A 16,652-nucleotide genomic window follows, 5' to 3' on the forward strand; every position below is an offset into this window, starting at 1 on the left:
GAACTTGCAGCTGAACTTTGAACCTGAGAGTACTTGATGGATTTCAAGCCTGTAACAAAGTCATTATTCCAGGCCAATTTAAAAAGCTCAAGCTGTCAGTGTCAGGTATTGTTCGCTAAAAGGCAAATTAAAAGTGAGTGCGTCTCATTTCATGGAGGAGAAACTGCACTGAATAATCTCCAAATTCACCAGCGGTTAATCCCTTTTACTTGCTCTGAGATTAAATTGACCCTATAGAATTACACCAACAATATGCCAATCCTTTCCCACACTTCCTCTCGGCCTAACCGCTGACTGTGGTGCAAATCCAGTTACAGTACATTCTGTTTGTATAGAAAGAAACCCCAAAGGAGTCCATCAGAAGAACCGGCGGGCACTATTATCTCTATCTCTGACCGTTATCGCTCAGCCCTGCCACACTCTATTTCCGCCAGCTGAGTTTATCTAGGCCATACAGCTACACGAATGCAGGGCGGGGGCAGCTGCAGACGTACTTTTCAAAGCCCCCAAATCAAAGAAAAAGGCATCTATCAGTCAGTGTAGTGATTTTTTTTAAGCCAAAAACAAACTCTTAACCTAAATCTGTGTGAGTCACTCGCTCTGTAGGGACAGTGTCTGAGGGGAAAATGATCTGCAACAGTCTGAGAGCTCATTTATTCCTTCATACAATACGGTCCTAACTGCCTCTTCTTTCAATGGCACCATTCAAGGGGGGGGAATCAAACAGGGAGAGGCCCAGAGAGGCTGGGTTTGTGTCACAGGCCCTCTTTGTTTGACTACACTGTAACCCCAATACACACTCGTACACAGACACACGCACGCCCTTTGACCCTGTGCGCTTCTGCTATTGTGGATGCGTCATGCAGAGGAGGCTGCAGAAAAGAGGACAGCAGTGTCACTTCTCATTAATCAGCCATGTAAAAGCACAACTGATGGAGATGTCACTCAGTTTACATTCATCTCCTTTATGGTTAATAAAAGGCGTTAGCCCTTAGCTGGACGCCGCCGTGCCCTCATTTCAGGGATATTAAAATCTTGTCTTTTTTGACCATAATTGGGGAAAATTCTGCTGTTATCTTTTTCTTTTTTTTTTAGACGAGGAGACTATCTAAAGGTCAAGGTTTGCAGCAGTATTTGTTATGGTTGTGTCTGCTGTAGTACATTTATTGTCTGCAATGAAAGCTTGTTGAAAACTCCTTGTATCTTTTAAAAAGGCAGTCATTTTAAGCGCTTCAAGAAACTTGATTTGGCAATATATCGTCGTCCTGATCGTGCAATACAATCACTGTTAGGCTGGTGCCAAAATCGATATTTAATTGACAGATATTGGGCGCTCTAAACAGATTTCCCTGCAATGTTGACTCACCGTGTCACTACTTAATGACTCTTCGCGGTGGCAGTTATGATGTGAACAAGGTTAACATGAATGGAAAAAAATTGAAGAAGTTAATCACATAAAGTGATGTATTATTATATGACTATCTTGCGATATATCAGTTATCGCAGAATAACTGTATCGTGATATTATCCTTATCGGGGACCATGTATCGCTTATCGTATCGTGAGTTACCCTGCCATTCCCACCCCTAGTCTGCATCATCTTCATAGTGTTCCATTTATACAACCAGCAAAGTCCAAAACCCAAAGATATTCAGTAAAATTGCAAATCTGCGCATTAGAGAATTTGGACCCACTAAATGTATGACATTATGATGTTTTTAAGGGATATTTTAGTGAGTTGACAGAAGAGAAGTGACAGGAAACGAGGGGAGAGAAAGTAAGGGAAGGACATGCAACCAAGGTAGGTGAATGGATACTGTTGAGGTTATTATTCATAGAGAGACTCTTGACTCCGGGCCATCAGAGCACCTGTAGTTTTCATCAATCATTGAATCAGTTTGCAGTCTGATCTCATGACTGTTTTGTCTGCCTAAAGTCAGTCATGTTACAGTGTCTTGTTTTTGTTTCTGTCTCCAGCATGTCTTGAATGAGTCCAGATTCTGGTCTTAGCCTTAAATCCCATTTCTGGCTCATTTCTGTGCATGCTCTGATTAAATAATCTGTTTTTAGTGAGGTGCATGGAGGAATGCGCTTTAGGAATTTTTTGATTGAGGCTTACCCCGTGCTTGAACCTCTCTGATCCGGTCACTGGAAGTGGTGGGATGGACTTGTAAGTCTGTAGCTTGGCCGCTGGTCTAAGCAGGGGGGCTGCTGAATGAGAGCCCACATCTGTTTACGTCAGTACACTGCAGCAGCACAGTATATATATCTTTAATGGAGAGCTGCAGGGTAGCAAGAATGAGGAGTGTACTTCAAGGGCCTGAGACCGAGCCGTTAACCCTGACATCCGACCCACCTTTAAAGTAGCACATTTCCTTTTGAAGATCAATTATACATCGGATGATAATCACTACTTCACTCTGAGAGGTTCTCTATTGCACAGCTCTAACCGTAGCTGGATGTTGTAGACGAGGAGAGCAGCTCTCCTCTGCCAGATATAGAGTTTCTATAAAAGTAAAGCTTCCGGAGAAAAGCCCCGACTCCCTCCCAGCTGTTTGACACATCTTCTCTCCTCCCGGCTGGAGGCCTTCACTTCCTGAAGCCTCATCATCATTTAGCCTCATTAGTCTGTCACTGCTCTGATTCGGTTACAGGAAGAGCCTTGAAATAACCACAGACTCGCGCACTTTTATGTCGACGCAGACCTGATGCTGCGTCGGCTTTTATAAGTACCTGAGAATATATGCTAGGATATCTCACAGTGTTACCAACACATTTTCAGCATTATCCTCTTTTATATTTTAATCTTAGCTTAAGTGAAGTTTAATTTGCAGCTGTAGAAGAGCTTTGCCTATATTATAAACAGCCTTACATTTGCAGAATAAGTAAACAAGACAATACATGAGAGCAGATTTCAGATGCCAGGCTTGTTCTGCTTAAAGGAGCATTTTGTAAAATGGGCTATATTGCTTTCTAGCAAAACATTACATGAGAAGATTAATACCTCAGATATGTCTCTGTAGTGTCAATACAAAGCTTCAGCAGCAGTCTATTAGCTTGATTTGTTTAGCTTAGCTTAGCATAAACAGTTCAAGCGGGAGGACACAGCTAGCCCGAATGTCCAAAGATTGAATTCTCCTTCCAGCACCTGCGTAACTCAGTGAATTTACGCTGCCAGTTCATGGCGGGATTATTACGCCTCTCTTACATTCTGTCTTCTATGTAGAACGCACAGAGGCAAAAAGGTGGGGCAAAGTCGCTCCTCTGAGCCGGCATCTGAGGTAGTAACAGTGGCAAAACAGCGTCTGTGTAAACAGCGGAGCCGGCAGGGCAGAACAGCACCATGCGTTTGTATTTGAAGCACGCACGTTTGTTTCGTGCATGTTATGCTTCCACAACGCCGCAACGCTGTGTAAAAAGGGCTACAGTCACAGCTTTTATTCCTTTGTACCACTCATGAGTTCTGATTGGTAGCAAAAGTCAAAGTGTTTCTGAACCCACCTCCAGATATGCACGGTGCAATCTAAACTCACAGAAACACAATCTTGCTGGAAACCTCAAGTCAAAGAAAACACGGACAACAGCTGGCCGAGCATCTGCTGCTCTGATCACCCTCTTTTTGTATTTTTGTGCGTATTTATGGGAATTATGTGAGTATGTGATTGCGGACCAATGATTACTAACCCCTTAATCAAAATCATCTGGCTGATTTGTTGGACGTAGTGCAGCTGACCTCAAGAGGCAATCATCCTACAGCTTTACAGCTTAATAAATGGTTGAGATAGTTCTCCTCTCTGCTGACCAGTTCTCCTAGCGGCGAGAGCCTTTGGAACAGGAGCACAAACTGCTAATCTGCTGTTATCTGGCTGCTCCTGCTGCACTTGTTAAGTACCAGGGGGAAACACCAGCAGCTAATCACTATTGTGTTAGACAGATTGAATGGGACAGATGTATTTACTGAAGTTGAGCTGCTCTCACGATCTGCAGTCAGAGCTGTCAGCTTCTCGACAGGTGGGCAAATTTGAAACAAACATGATTCCCAATTATAAAAGGATGTGTCACTGATACAGTGCAGTGGCAGGCGTGATGGACAGCTGTCTCTTAAAAAGCTACATAATATTTTACATAATAAAAGTAAACAGTAAACACTCCGGCCTTCTTCTCTCAGTGTGAAAATGTGCGTGTGAGCGAGAGTGTTTCACCCGACCGTCCATGTGCACGCCCCTCGGGTTAATCTGCGTGGAGCAGCAGTAGCCCGCTGCCCTCCCCTGAGACATCTCTGTGGGAGCTGCAACAGCTGTGACGGCGCAAGTCACCCCGAGGACCCGCCGCTACTGCTGCTGCACGCACACACACAAACGCACCCAGTCTCACCGCACACGCCCATGGGGAGAGAGGCTGAGGCTAAGAGCAGGAGCTGAGGTCTTGTAGCTTCCTTATTGTCTTTCTGCCAAGTATCCTCCTTTATTATAGCCTTTACTTATGTTGTGCTTGTATAGTTTTTAAGCTGTAGGTCGGTGCTTTAAACACTGTAAAGATGGAACACACTGTTATCTCTTTCAACATTAAACACAAAGGTATGCAAACATGGTGTGTAGGTGTCGAGTCTCTCCGAGTCTTGTCAGGAATTTGCCCCGTGGCCTGAGAGTGGATCAAACAATCACCGTGAAGCCGGTGTGTTCATTTCAACAGAAAGGTGTCGTGTGGCCTTGTGTCTGACCTGCACGTCACTGCACAGGAATGTGTCTGCCAGTTTGTCAGACAGATATAAAACAGGCCTGGCCTGTCTGCAGCCCGACAGGTAGCTAGCTAGCTGACAAAAATCTAGATTGTAATCGAGGCTCTGACAGCCACCTGACGCCAGGGGATGTGCCTCGATAAGCCAGGGGGAAGGCTGTGTGTTGTGTAGGGATAAATCACCTGTGTTAATGTAAACCTGCAGACCTGGATTCTCTAAGAAGTCATTTTTATGAGATCGGTAGAGATTATATTACAGTGCATGTTTTGCCTTATTATAATGCTAATGTATGTCCAGGAAATGCAAAACTACACGTCATGAGTTAAGCGCCTTTCTTGGATTCTTGTGAAGTCCTTACATAGCAAGGGCAGAGGGTGCTTTGTGGTTGACTATTCATACAGTAAGGTTTACCCTATTTAAACTTCTGCTAATCCCCCTTGCTTACCTTGTCACCAGGTTCAAGCTCTGCAGATGTAATTGAAAAGCCTGTCCCTGCAGCTGGCTCTGGAGCTCGGCATATGGCCGCTTAATTCACCATAGATGGTGAGATAAGACAACCATGTACAGAAAACGTGAGGAATTTGCTCGACTGGATTATGCTACGGAAACAACAACAAGAAACAGATGCTGGGAGTCTGCTGATGAGTGCACTTTTTACTGCCCTGAGCTTTTTTCATGTGTTGGAGGAGTTTAGAGGCCGTTCTAACATGCTTTGATGCTCGCATGGCGCTCTGTCGTGGGTCCTTTGCACACACAGAGAGAGAGAGAGAGAGAGGGCGAGCGAGGGGACGTGGACAGACTGATTAAACCACAGAGGGAGAATGACCAGATCTGAGGACAGCTGGGTGAACGCTTTAAGACGCAGAGAAGTAAAATTAAAGAAGAAAAAAAAGAGCAAAGTTGTCGTGTGTGTGAGTTTTGCTGCAGTGTGCTGCAGTGACAGCACACGCACACACACACACACACACACACACACACACACACGCTGCACTCTGACCAGCTGATGGCGGTGTTATGTGGATCACTGTGTTCATCTCTTATTATTTACCGCTCCGCTCTCAGGTTGTGTGTCCTGATTGCCTGCGGCCCGCCGCCTACATCATACGTCTTTTTTTTTTTTTTTTTGCCGGTGCACCTTCTCGTTCCTATGGCAACCAGCACCAGCATAGCGATCAAACAGCTACAGCAGCATTTCCAAGTGGTTTTGGTGAAAGGGGCTCTGTGTATTGCATATGACTTCATCACTGTATTTTCCTCTTATGTTGCCCAGAGTTTAAAGCCCGCATCCAGCCAGTGAGCTTCAGTCACTCCTTTCAAACACTCTAACAAGTGAGTTAGTGAATTGTTTTTGTTTGTGTGCAATTATCAGATTCTTTGCAAGTGATAATTAAAAAATAACCCTTGGTAAATAATGGTTTAGAACAAACACCTACGCACAGTTGAGGATTCCAGAAATGCTCTCTGAGGAGATAATAACAGCTGAGAACACTTTTGACGGATGGCATAAACATGGTGTTTGTTGACTTGTTGCAAGAGAATCATAATTTACTGCTGGATCAGATAATGCAGACTGTGTCCTCCTACTCTGCATATTCATACTGGAACAATGGAATATATAAATCTTCATTAATTGATCAGCAACGCATCGTGCAGCTCCCACCTCCTAGTGTAAACAGAACACGCTGTATGGCTTCATTCTGCCTTTCCAGTTGTGTTCCCTCATGCGACACTCCCCCACCATCCCGTCCTACATCCTAATGAAGCTCCAGAGCCACGTGTCATTCACTTGTGCCGCTCGCAGAAGAACAGCCCCGTTGTTTCATTTCAATGCGAATAGGATGAGGTGGCAAGAATCAAGAGGGGAGAACAGAGGGGCGTGCAGAAGAACGGGAAATGTGAAAGGGATGAAAGTGTGGCAGTCCCCACCTCCTAGTGTTAGAGTGTGAATGGGGCTGCCCACCCCTCTCTGCAGGGGGTTTCCTCCCTCTAATGCAGCATGGGAACACATTATATTCTCCAGGCTACAGCAGAATATGTACATGATATGCAATAATAGACACAATATTTAAAGAACAGTGCAGTTCTGTGCGATTTTTTGTGGATTTTTTGACCAGTGGGAAAACAGCTATAGAGACAGACAACCTTTCACGCACACATTCACACCTACAGGCAATTTTTAGTCACCAGTGAACCTAACCAGCATGTCTTTGGACTCTGGGAGGAAGATGGAGTACACGGAGGGAACCCACGCATGCACAGGGAGAACATGCAAACTCTATGTCCGAACCGGGATTCGAACCAGGAGCCTGCTAGCTGTGAGGCAGCAGCGCTAACGACTGCACCACTGCGCAGCCAAATCAGCAAGTCTTCTTTAAAAAAATAAGCAGTTAATTAATAACTTATTAAAGGTCAAATAGCTTTAATATGTCTGTTGTTTCTGCTCATTGACGTCTGTTTGCTACAATTACACAACACGCTACTAGAACTAATAGAGCCCTTAGTATAATAGGAATAGTATAAATGAGTTATCACATGCCTTAATCTGTGTGACACATCCATAACACTATCATCACCAGATCAGATATTGTAACAGCCTCTCAGCCTTCTAGAAAAGTGCACTCTTTTTTTGTGTAAAAACTTTGCAGGCTGAGCTCTGGAGGGAAACTGACACAGCAAATTCTCTGAAATATTCATGCGTCAGAGTCGTGACAGTAATCCCGTCATAATCGCAACATAAAGCCGATGATTGTGAAGACACAAACATTCTTTCCCCCCCCCATCAGTGGTGGTTGTGTTTGATTTGCATGTCTCCTCCAGCAGACGATTTTATTTATTTATAGAGATATTTATGCTGAACTCTGAAGTCTTTCTGTCCTGAGAGCATACACTACGTACACACACACACACACACACACACACACACACACACACACACACACACAAGGAGAAAGCCAACTGTGTTTTTGGCCGTGTGACAGTTTATTCTGTCTGGCAGGAGTCAGAGCCACAGAGAGTGACTCCACGACTAAATTTACAGCAGAACCACACAGCTCGGCACGTGTGGACGTCTGCACTGAACCTAGCTCTGCTCTCTGCGCTGTACGCTGCTTCACCTAAAGGTTCAGCTGATGTTTAGAAGTGGTGTTTGCTTCAGAGGCCGCAGAGGTCGTTTGTCTTCATCCTGCTGCTCGTGGATTTTCTGTCTTAACTCGTTCTGCGGTGTGTCTTGAGACCTTTGCTGCGATATCAGGCAATCATCGGAACCAGTCATGCTGTAATAGATCCCCCACCTTTTACAGAAGTGGACACATGTTCTGCTGACATTAGAAAATGGTTGAAGGAACTCTAGGTTTAGTTTACAGCTACAGGTATGAAGCCAAAAAGTCCCAGCTCTCTCATCCTCATACCAAACATTTTAAGGCGAGCCCGTGTCACAGAGGTGATGATTCAACTCTCTGGCACTTTGTAAGGCTGTATTTTTGTGGTGCGTGTGCACGTGGTTCACCAGCTGTATGAATTCCTTCTCTTCTGTTGTTGAGCTTCCGAACATTTCTGCTAGCTGTTTGTGGCTGTGACTCGTGAGTCAGGTGTCGGCCAAAAATGCCAAAAAACACCTGAGCCTAAATGAAAACCAAAACAGAAGTTGCGTCTTGGTGCGTCTACTCTATTTGTTTTAAGACTTAAGGCAATAACATGTTGATAACTGGAAAAACTGACTGTCAACGCTGTACTGCGTAGTATAATCACTTTGAGGCTGGGGTCTGTGGCGCTAAGTCGGCCATGCTTTGGAAGTTTTCACTTACGCTTTAATTTCATCCTCAGGGCAGTGAAGTGAAGCCTGAGCCTTAAATCCACGCTGACGCTGCTGATTTGTTAAGCACTGACGCGCTGCTTTTAGAAAATAGACACTCACTATCACTGACCCGTAGTGCCCCCTCCCCTCCCCCCACCAAAGACACTCTTATTATGCTAGCCGTGGCAGGGTAAGTGGACCCTGATTGGCCAGTATTGATTAGCACTGTATTTGTCAGACAGTAATGGGCCTCCCCCTCAGGACGTTATGTCTGCTGATTCCCACCCTCCCCCCCTCTCCTGCCCTCACTTCACCCCTCTCTTTCTGTCCTACTTATGCCCCCCCTGACCTCTCTGTTCTCAGGCCCCTCGACCTCTAATCAAAGTGCACAGCCTTCCTCATTTAACCTTCACTCTTCCTTCTGCTTCCATCCAAAGTTGTGAGCTAATATTATCTAGCATCGGTTTAGCCGAGGAAAAAGCTGCATGACGTGTTTTATTTCTGTTTGTGTGCAAGCCGCTCTGCGTGTGTGCTGATGTGTTTACAGTACAGATGCTGTGCAGTTACACCGCCTCGGGCATCTTTGTTCAGACTCCTCACAAACAGAGGACACGTCTGTGTGAGCGTGGAACTGATTACAGCGGCTCGATTTATTATCCCCACACACGCAGCTTATGTGAAACACGGGAGGTTAAAACTTCACTTCGCAATATGGCAAATTAATATAAAAAAGCAGTAATTAAATCACAAAAAATGTACATGCATAAAGCAAAACATTTAATAAATATAGTGTCTTTCCGTAAAGTTGACATGATTGAAAAGAAGCGTACTCCAATTTAACAATATGCTTTTATTTTTTCTCCTACAGAGTGAAACACTGAGCCTTCACTTCCTGTACTGTGACGTCACAAGCCTGCTTCACCCGCACACTTCTCAGCTAAAGGCAGCTAAAGGTAAATAATATCACTTATTACAAAACATATATTTTGCTCATTTTACTCTGAGGTCTGGTCGTATAGTCTCGGAAGGATGTGACTCTTAGCTTACTCAACACCAAACCTTTGTTTTGGGGCGGTGTGATCGACTCATATTTAATTCTTTTGATGCTTTAAATGAATTAATCTTTTAATCACTAATCTGCAAGCTATTCTGCAATCATCAGTATTAACTTTGTTTTGCCCTCTGATTTGTATTTGCATATATTAGTGTGTCTCGTGTCTTCAGTCTAGTTTGTAATCCAGTAACAAAACTAATTTGTCATTGACTCGATACTTATGAATGCGTCTTCTTTATTCTGGTTCATTTTAAATCAAACATAACCCCTCTGACCAGCAGAAAAGTGAGGTTCCCAACACTTCATAAAAGGTTAATTGACTTGATGACCTTGATATGTTTCTGCATTTTAAGGGTGAGCCGTCTGCCCCGCTGTTTAGTAGATAAATCACTTCCTTGTCTGCATTTTTTTACTGATAATGAAAATCAGGTCGCTTGTTGTCTACTCTTTCATGATGAAGAGCTGCGCTAACAGCTCCAATCAACACAAAGAGTGTCAAAAATGTCAAAGAATACCTTCATTTCTCCTTGACCTTAATGGAAAACATAATGAGGTGACAGACAGATTTGAGGGAGAATTTCTCAGGACTTAGGAAAAGACATCAGTGGTGCGAGATTGATTGACTGATTGATTGAAGGATGGAGTTGAGTAATGGAATATACAGTATGTCACTGCAACTGAAATGAAATGGTTGTCGTATTTAAAATAGTTACTCATACTTAAGCTCGCCTTAATCCCTCATTGTGTGTGAATTGTTTTATTTATGCAAGATATTCTCAAAAAAGGAATTACTGCTGATCTTTTTTGTATGTTGCTGCCTCAAGGTATTATGGGTAGTTGTTATCTCCTTTTTAATGCTAAAGCAGATAAGAAAGGAAGCATTGAAGCTCCTTTCTTTAGCATTTGAACAGCTCTTATTGTGGCTCCAACTTAAATACTTCCGGGTTGTTTCACGCAGTTAGAAACCCCTCAAAGCAAAAAGGATTTTACCCCTTTCCCACCAAAATTTAGCGTGTTGACACAGGTTTTTCAGACCGATTGTCTCAGTTCCAATTGCCAGTGGAGTACACTCCTTTCAGTCTCACTGTCTGACGTCACAAACGCGCCCGAAACAGGGTTAGTAAACAGTGAAGATGTTACGGTGCCGAGGTCTTTATTGTATCTATTACTCATTCAGTCTGTGTATCAAACTCGGGGCGACAAATTTGGAACGATGTTCGAGCGCTGCTTGGATGGAGACGGGCAGAATTTGTAGCTGAGATGACAAGGAGTCCCGGGTTTGAATGCCGATTGTAACCTTTCCCATTAAGCAAAAAAAGCCGGGTGTTAGCGGGTTTTTTGACCAGTGGGAAAGCTGCTTTTGACAGCATCCAAGATTCAGCCTATAAGGGACTCCCACAATGCCACACTTATTCTCCTGCCTGTGAAATGTCTGTCTGTGCTAATGTTACCTTTAACTGTGCCACTGTCACAACAAAGGTTCTGGCCATAAATATCATATACTTGAAATTTTTTATAGATCCATTTTATGTTATCAGTCTGATATCTTTAGCCATCTATAGATGCTATGAGTGTCTATGATTCTCTTACAATACACGACTACACAAATTATTATATTAAAGTTAATTGCAGGAGGAACTACTTTCTTCACAAAGGATGTTTTTGAGGTACAATCGGCCATAGTTAATACAGGCAGACAGCTGTAGAGGATGAAAATAGTATTAGGACAGGGTATGATGACATAGTATGTACAATGTAGAGCAATTTGTCAGCTGTCAGGGTGTATTACTTTAGTGTGGGCATTGATGCAGATGATTGACTTTGGCATCAATTAAAAAAGTATCTTGATTTTTCAAGTATTTATTTTTAGCTGGATACACCAAAGGACATCTAAGCAAGCCTAAAACACTTTGTCAAAGGGTCTGCTCCTCGGGCTACATCTGACCAGTTATTTACTTAAATGATGGATTAATAATAAGATCTATAATTAGAAAACAGTGCCCATCTCAATATCCTCGAGCCCAAAGGGAATTCATCACGTCGTGTAGAGAGAATTCATTTAATTACAATTAATGCACATAGAAACACGTACAGTGGAGGATGTTTTCAAATAACTCAGTTGAACTGATTGTTAAACAATATTTGCTCTAAATTTAAAAGCCCAACCTTAAACCAGACCTCCGAGGTCCATGAACCCTAACAGACTATTCTCCACTTTGTTGAAATGTCCTCGAGCAGTACTCCAAACTCCCTCAAGCTGTGAGGGGGTGTGATGGAAATGTTCCTGCTTGATTAAATTTGATTATTTCCAAACATCATTTGGCAAAACTCGCAGAATTGAGTCATCTTACCCAAGCTGCAGTATCGGAAATTTTATCTACACCTGCCCTCACTTTCTCCTCTACACCTCCGTCTCATCAACTCCTCTTCTCACCACCATTCATCTGTTACATCTCCTGCAGCCAAACCAGTGAATAATCATAATGATGAATGGTGATGTGGGCTGCTTGATTCGTGATCCTCCAACTACATGCAAATGATTAGACTTGTTGTTTGGATGCCTGAGCGAGCGTGTGTTCCAATCTTTTCTTGTTAAATGCGTCCTGCTCTTTTCACCCCAGCCCCTGGTCTTCCTCCTCCTCCTCCTACTTCTCCTCGTCCTCTTCAAAAGCTGCGTCAGTGTCGTGGGACAGCAGCCTGATGGACGGACAGGCAGATGGAAGTGACACCAGCAACATCAGCGCGATTCAGCATAACAATGTAGACGGAAATCAGTGGAGACAATGACAGCGGGGTTGGGAGAGTCTTGAAGAGAAGCCCGGGGAGGAGAGTGAGCGGGAAGGAAAGCAGGGTAACAGGGAGAGCAGTAGCTTAGTAAAACTTCAGTCTGAGAGGGAGTGATATCGCCTACAGATAAGAGCAACAGACTAACAAGCCAAATTTAGAACAGAGTCGGGCTTCCACTGTGTTTCCTTCCACCACTGTTCTGATATGTCAGTGTTGTTTTAAGTGTTTCCTGAAGAGTTTTGTTGTTGATGGAGCGGCTGCAGACCCTGCATAGTTTGTTTCTGAGGCTGAAGTTTCAGACTTCCTGGATCGTCGGCAGGAAACTATTTAAATATGCTGCATGATGCAAGAAAGTTGGTGCTGCCATTATCTAATTTTTATAACTCGGCATACATTACCACGTTACTTCACACAAGTAGGCATGACTTGATTTAGTATCCAACACTTCCACATCAGCAGCAGCCATCTTTGTTGTTTACAAAAAGGCCTCAACAGTGCTTCAACCTGCCTCTTAATAGATAAACGTTTGTGATCAGCCCGACCTGAATCCGACCTGATGGAAATCTGTCTGAACAGGAAGAGGACCAGATGCAAAGGCAAATTAAACATGAGCTTGCAGGCGCGTCTGATTACCTGGCTTTATCACAGAATGGCAAGTCTTCCTGCTAACGGAAAGGAAGCGCTGTTCTCTGATTGCGTTGGTTCAATTGTGATGTCGAGTCAGATGCAGTTCCATGCACTTCATTTGGCACGTTCGCCAGCATGACAACAAATTTGTTTATCAAATCTGTTATTGTAGAAGGGAAAGCAGGTTGCCTCTATAATCACATCAGGGTTAACGCAGATGGACACGAGCAGCCATCCTGTAGCCTCACATCACCAGGCCCTTCTCCTCTCCCCAGCAACATGAAACATACAGGAGTAAACTTCACTCAATGTATGAGACACCTCAATGTTACCACTTGTTTTTAAAGGCACTGACCTTAGTTTATTGTTTAGTCTTTTGGGGTCCAGTCCACATCAAGTCTTTCAGGACTCTAAGGGCCCGATCAGACGGGACACGTTTTAGCAGCTGGGGGCGGCTTTTTTGTCATTGTTTTCAATGAGAGGGACGCTTTTTGCGCGCTGCTTTTGCTTTGCAGAGCGCCTCGCTTTTTTCCGCTTTGTGGGCTTCGCATTTTTGAGGAAACGCTCCGAGCGCCTCAAGTTGAAAAAACTTCAACTCAAAGCAGAAAAGCGCCCGACGTCATGGGCGTTTTTTCTCATTGTCCAATCGGATGAAAGGAGAGGTGAGCCTTCTGTCAGTTTACAATGTAACGGTTAGGTTAATGACAGCTAATGATTCAGTGGTTGCCTTAGCAACAGTAAGGAAAAAAAGCCCCCAGCTGCTAAAACGCGCTCTCTCTGATCGGGTGTTTACTTTCACAAAAAGGCAGTGCGGTGCGCCTCGCGTTTTACGCCTGCAAAACGCGTCCTGTCTGATCGGGCCCTAAGAGTTCCTTCCTTTGAAAGCCCTTATACATTTTGATCATACAGGCCCTATGATTGAATTTTTCAATTTGTATGGCTCCATAGGCTTGTCCGAATTTGAGTATATTATAAATTCAAAGCTTAAAGCTTTTTTCTTTGATTCACAAGTACCGTAAAATCCGAACTATAAGTCGAACCAGAATATAAAGCGTCTGTTTTTGGGGGTTATCCCAGAGGGAAAAAGATTTTCTATAGCTATTTATTAATCAAATGCATATACAAATTATTTCAACACTATTTCCATATATTTTCATTTGAAACACATTCAAAACACACAAATTATAGCCTACCACGTGGATTTACCATGTCGAGTTTGTGCTAGCTACCGGTGCATTAGTTGAGCTCAGCCTACAATAACGCTGATTGTTGTGAGGATGGCGGCTGCGCTGCCGATCTTGGCAGCGCATGTCCATGATGAAACTTTAGCTAGAATACAGCTCCATCGTTTGGGTAAAATACTGTACACTATACAATACCTCTCTCTGCATTTTATACTGGTATATTGGCCGCATTGGTATATAGAAGCAGCCCACTTTTTAGACAAAAAAAAAAGTATTAAAAGTGTGTCTCATACACCGAATCTTACAATAAGTCAAATCTTGCTTCCACACTTTGCTTTTCATTTCTTATTCTGAATGATTCAACGGAAACAAACCTGTGTGTTGCCAACAATACACACCTTATAAACAGTCTCACATGGCCTGAGGTTATTTTGATGCTTTCACGTGTCTTCAGTTAAATAACATCTCCTGTCGGCTCTGACTTCAGCGACATTGTACTCCAGACTCAGTTGACGTTGTTTGGGTTGAGCTTTGTCTAAAAGCTGACTTTGCGTTCCCCCCACATGTTCTGTCGCTCCTTCAGAAGCCCCGGTGCCATGAAAGCTGCACGTCTTGTATTGTGTTGTATTACAGTCTCGTGCTCTGCCGCTGCTCCTGTCTGCCATCTGCCAGTCATATGTACCACCATCTGTTTATCAAACCAGCCCATAATCTAGCTCGCACTCTGGCACCGCTCTCTTAAGTTAAACACTTATCTGTTTTAAATCACTCGGAGCTGCTTTGACATTTTATCAGCTGTTAATATCTTGGTTTGACATTGTTAAGAGGGTTATTGTACATTTTCAGATTTATTGGGCCTTTGGTGTTGCACAGACTTCTTGTTATTTAACTTTAGCTTGCTGTTTCACCTCCCGGCTTTAATCTCTGATGTAACTAAACTGCTTTCTGTTTTGGCAACGACAGGACAGACACATATGGCCCGTCTCTGTTTCCTTACCTCTGAGCTTTTTACACTTGTGACAGCTCCACGCTGATCTCAGGTCTGCCCGCACTGGTATGACATACCAGCAGCAGCAGGCACCTCCTCCACACGGAGCACGCTCATTCCTCTGGAAGCTGCGCTCCTCGGCTAACTCTGTCATTACTACCATCTAACCAGCGTAATTACCAGCTTCGGTGTGTGTTTGTGGTGCACGGGGCCAAAGCCTGCATCATGCAGACCCCATCAGAGCGTGTGTGGAGGGAGAGAGAGGGGGGAGGGAAGGGAGCATGAATGGGAGAGCAGGGAGAGTCAAAACATGGGAGGTATATCCCAGAGCTGACTAATTACTATATGTGAGTAATTAAAAGGCATTAAATGTCTGCACTTGATCTTCTGAAGTCTGGGCCAATGCTGCATGTGTCTGTTCACGTCTCACGTGAGAAGAGAGAATTAATCACCATCAATTAAAGGGGTTTGCTCGTCTTTGGAAATGTTTTAGTGCTTTTGCTTGATACACGTTAGCAACTGAATATGTGGTCTCTTTCTTCTTCTGCACTATGTAAATTTTATAAACATATTCCTTGTTGTAGAGCTGTTACTATTGCATTTGCCCTATTACTTGCTGTGATAGAGTACGAGTTTGATGTGTGCCCCTCACAAACACCGAGAGAAGGCGTAGATGTTTCAGGAGACTGTTGGACGTGGTTTGCAGATCGAGCAAAGCTTGGACCTTGAGTTGGAACTGTTATGTCACACACTGTGATCCAAAGGTCGAGACTATGCTGTAATTTATATTGTTAAATGGCAGAGAAATGCGTCACAGAGATCCATTGCACATAACTTGTCAGATTTGTGTTCATATTAAATCAAATGTTACCCCCTCTTAACACAATCTACTGCTTGTAACAACTTGTCACTCTGGTCTTTATAACAGATGGCTGAGGGCAGTGTACTGTATTTGATTTCTCACTTGATCTAATTGATTGAAGTGATACACAACACAATCAGTCTTCTCATTGTCATATCGGTGTATGAAAACAAGCATAGCAAGCTAAGAATTAACTTTTGAGATGTGATGAATGTGTCACCACACCAAGCCAGCTGCACATTTGCATTGTGCCAACTGGCCTATTAGCAGATCTATTATTCATACTGACCTGAATATGCATACTGAATTCTGCAGAATATGTGTTCTGACATACTGATGTGAAACTTTCAGAGAACAAATGATGCAGAAAACAAAGCTTAGAAGTGATGTCATCGCACATTTTGACCAGCAGACCTGCTGCAACTCTATTGTTTACAGTACTGTCTGCAGCACACGCAGCAGACCACTGAGCAGACCCACACTTGCATTGGTTGGCAATTGTTGTATTGTTATGTCACACATGCTTTAGTTTAAGGAAGCTCTCCTCCGCCTACTAAATCTGCCACCATAACAGTAATCACTTTATTTAACACTCTTAAATCTGTATCTCTATTGGTGT

The 16,652-nt window shown here is 43.5% G+C and overlaps 1 protein-coding gene across 2 annotated transcripts in view; it reads left to right on the top strand.

Annotated features, from left to right (window-relative positions):
- sipa1l3 (signal-induced proliferation-associated 1 like 3) overlaps positions 1-16,652 on the top strand; it is a 63,535-nt gene that overhangs the window by 18,695 nt on the left and 28,188 nt on the right. For both annotated transcript variants that reach the window (XM_069668214.1, XM_069668216.1), the window contains exon 2: positions 9,400-9,484. The gene's annotated coding sequence lies outside the window, so the exon portion shown is untranslated. The remainder of the gene's footprint in view (positions 1-9,399; positions 9,485-16,652) is intronic.

Source organism: Semicossyphus pulcher, unplaced genomic scaffold, assembly GCF_022749685.1.
Source record: "Semicossyphus pulcher isolate SPU_LCO1_2020_fin unplaced genomic scaffold, fSemPul1.0.p SCAF_19, whole genome shotgun sequence".
Lineage (NCBI taxonomy): Eukaryota > Metazoa > Chordata > Actinopteri > Labriformes > Labridae > Semicossyphus > Semicossyphus pulcher.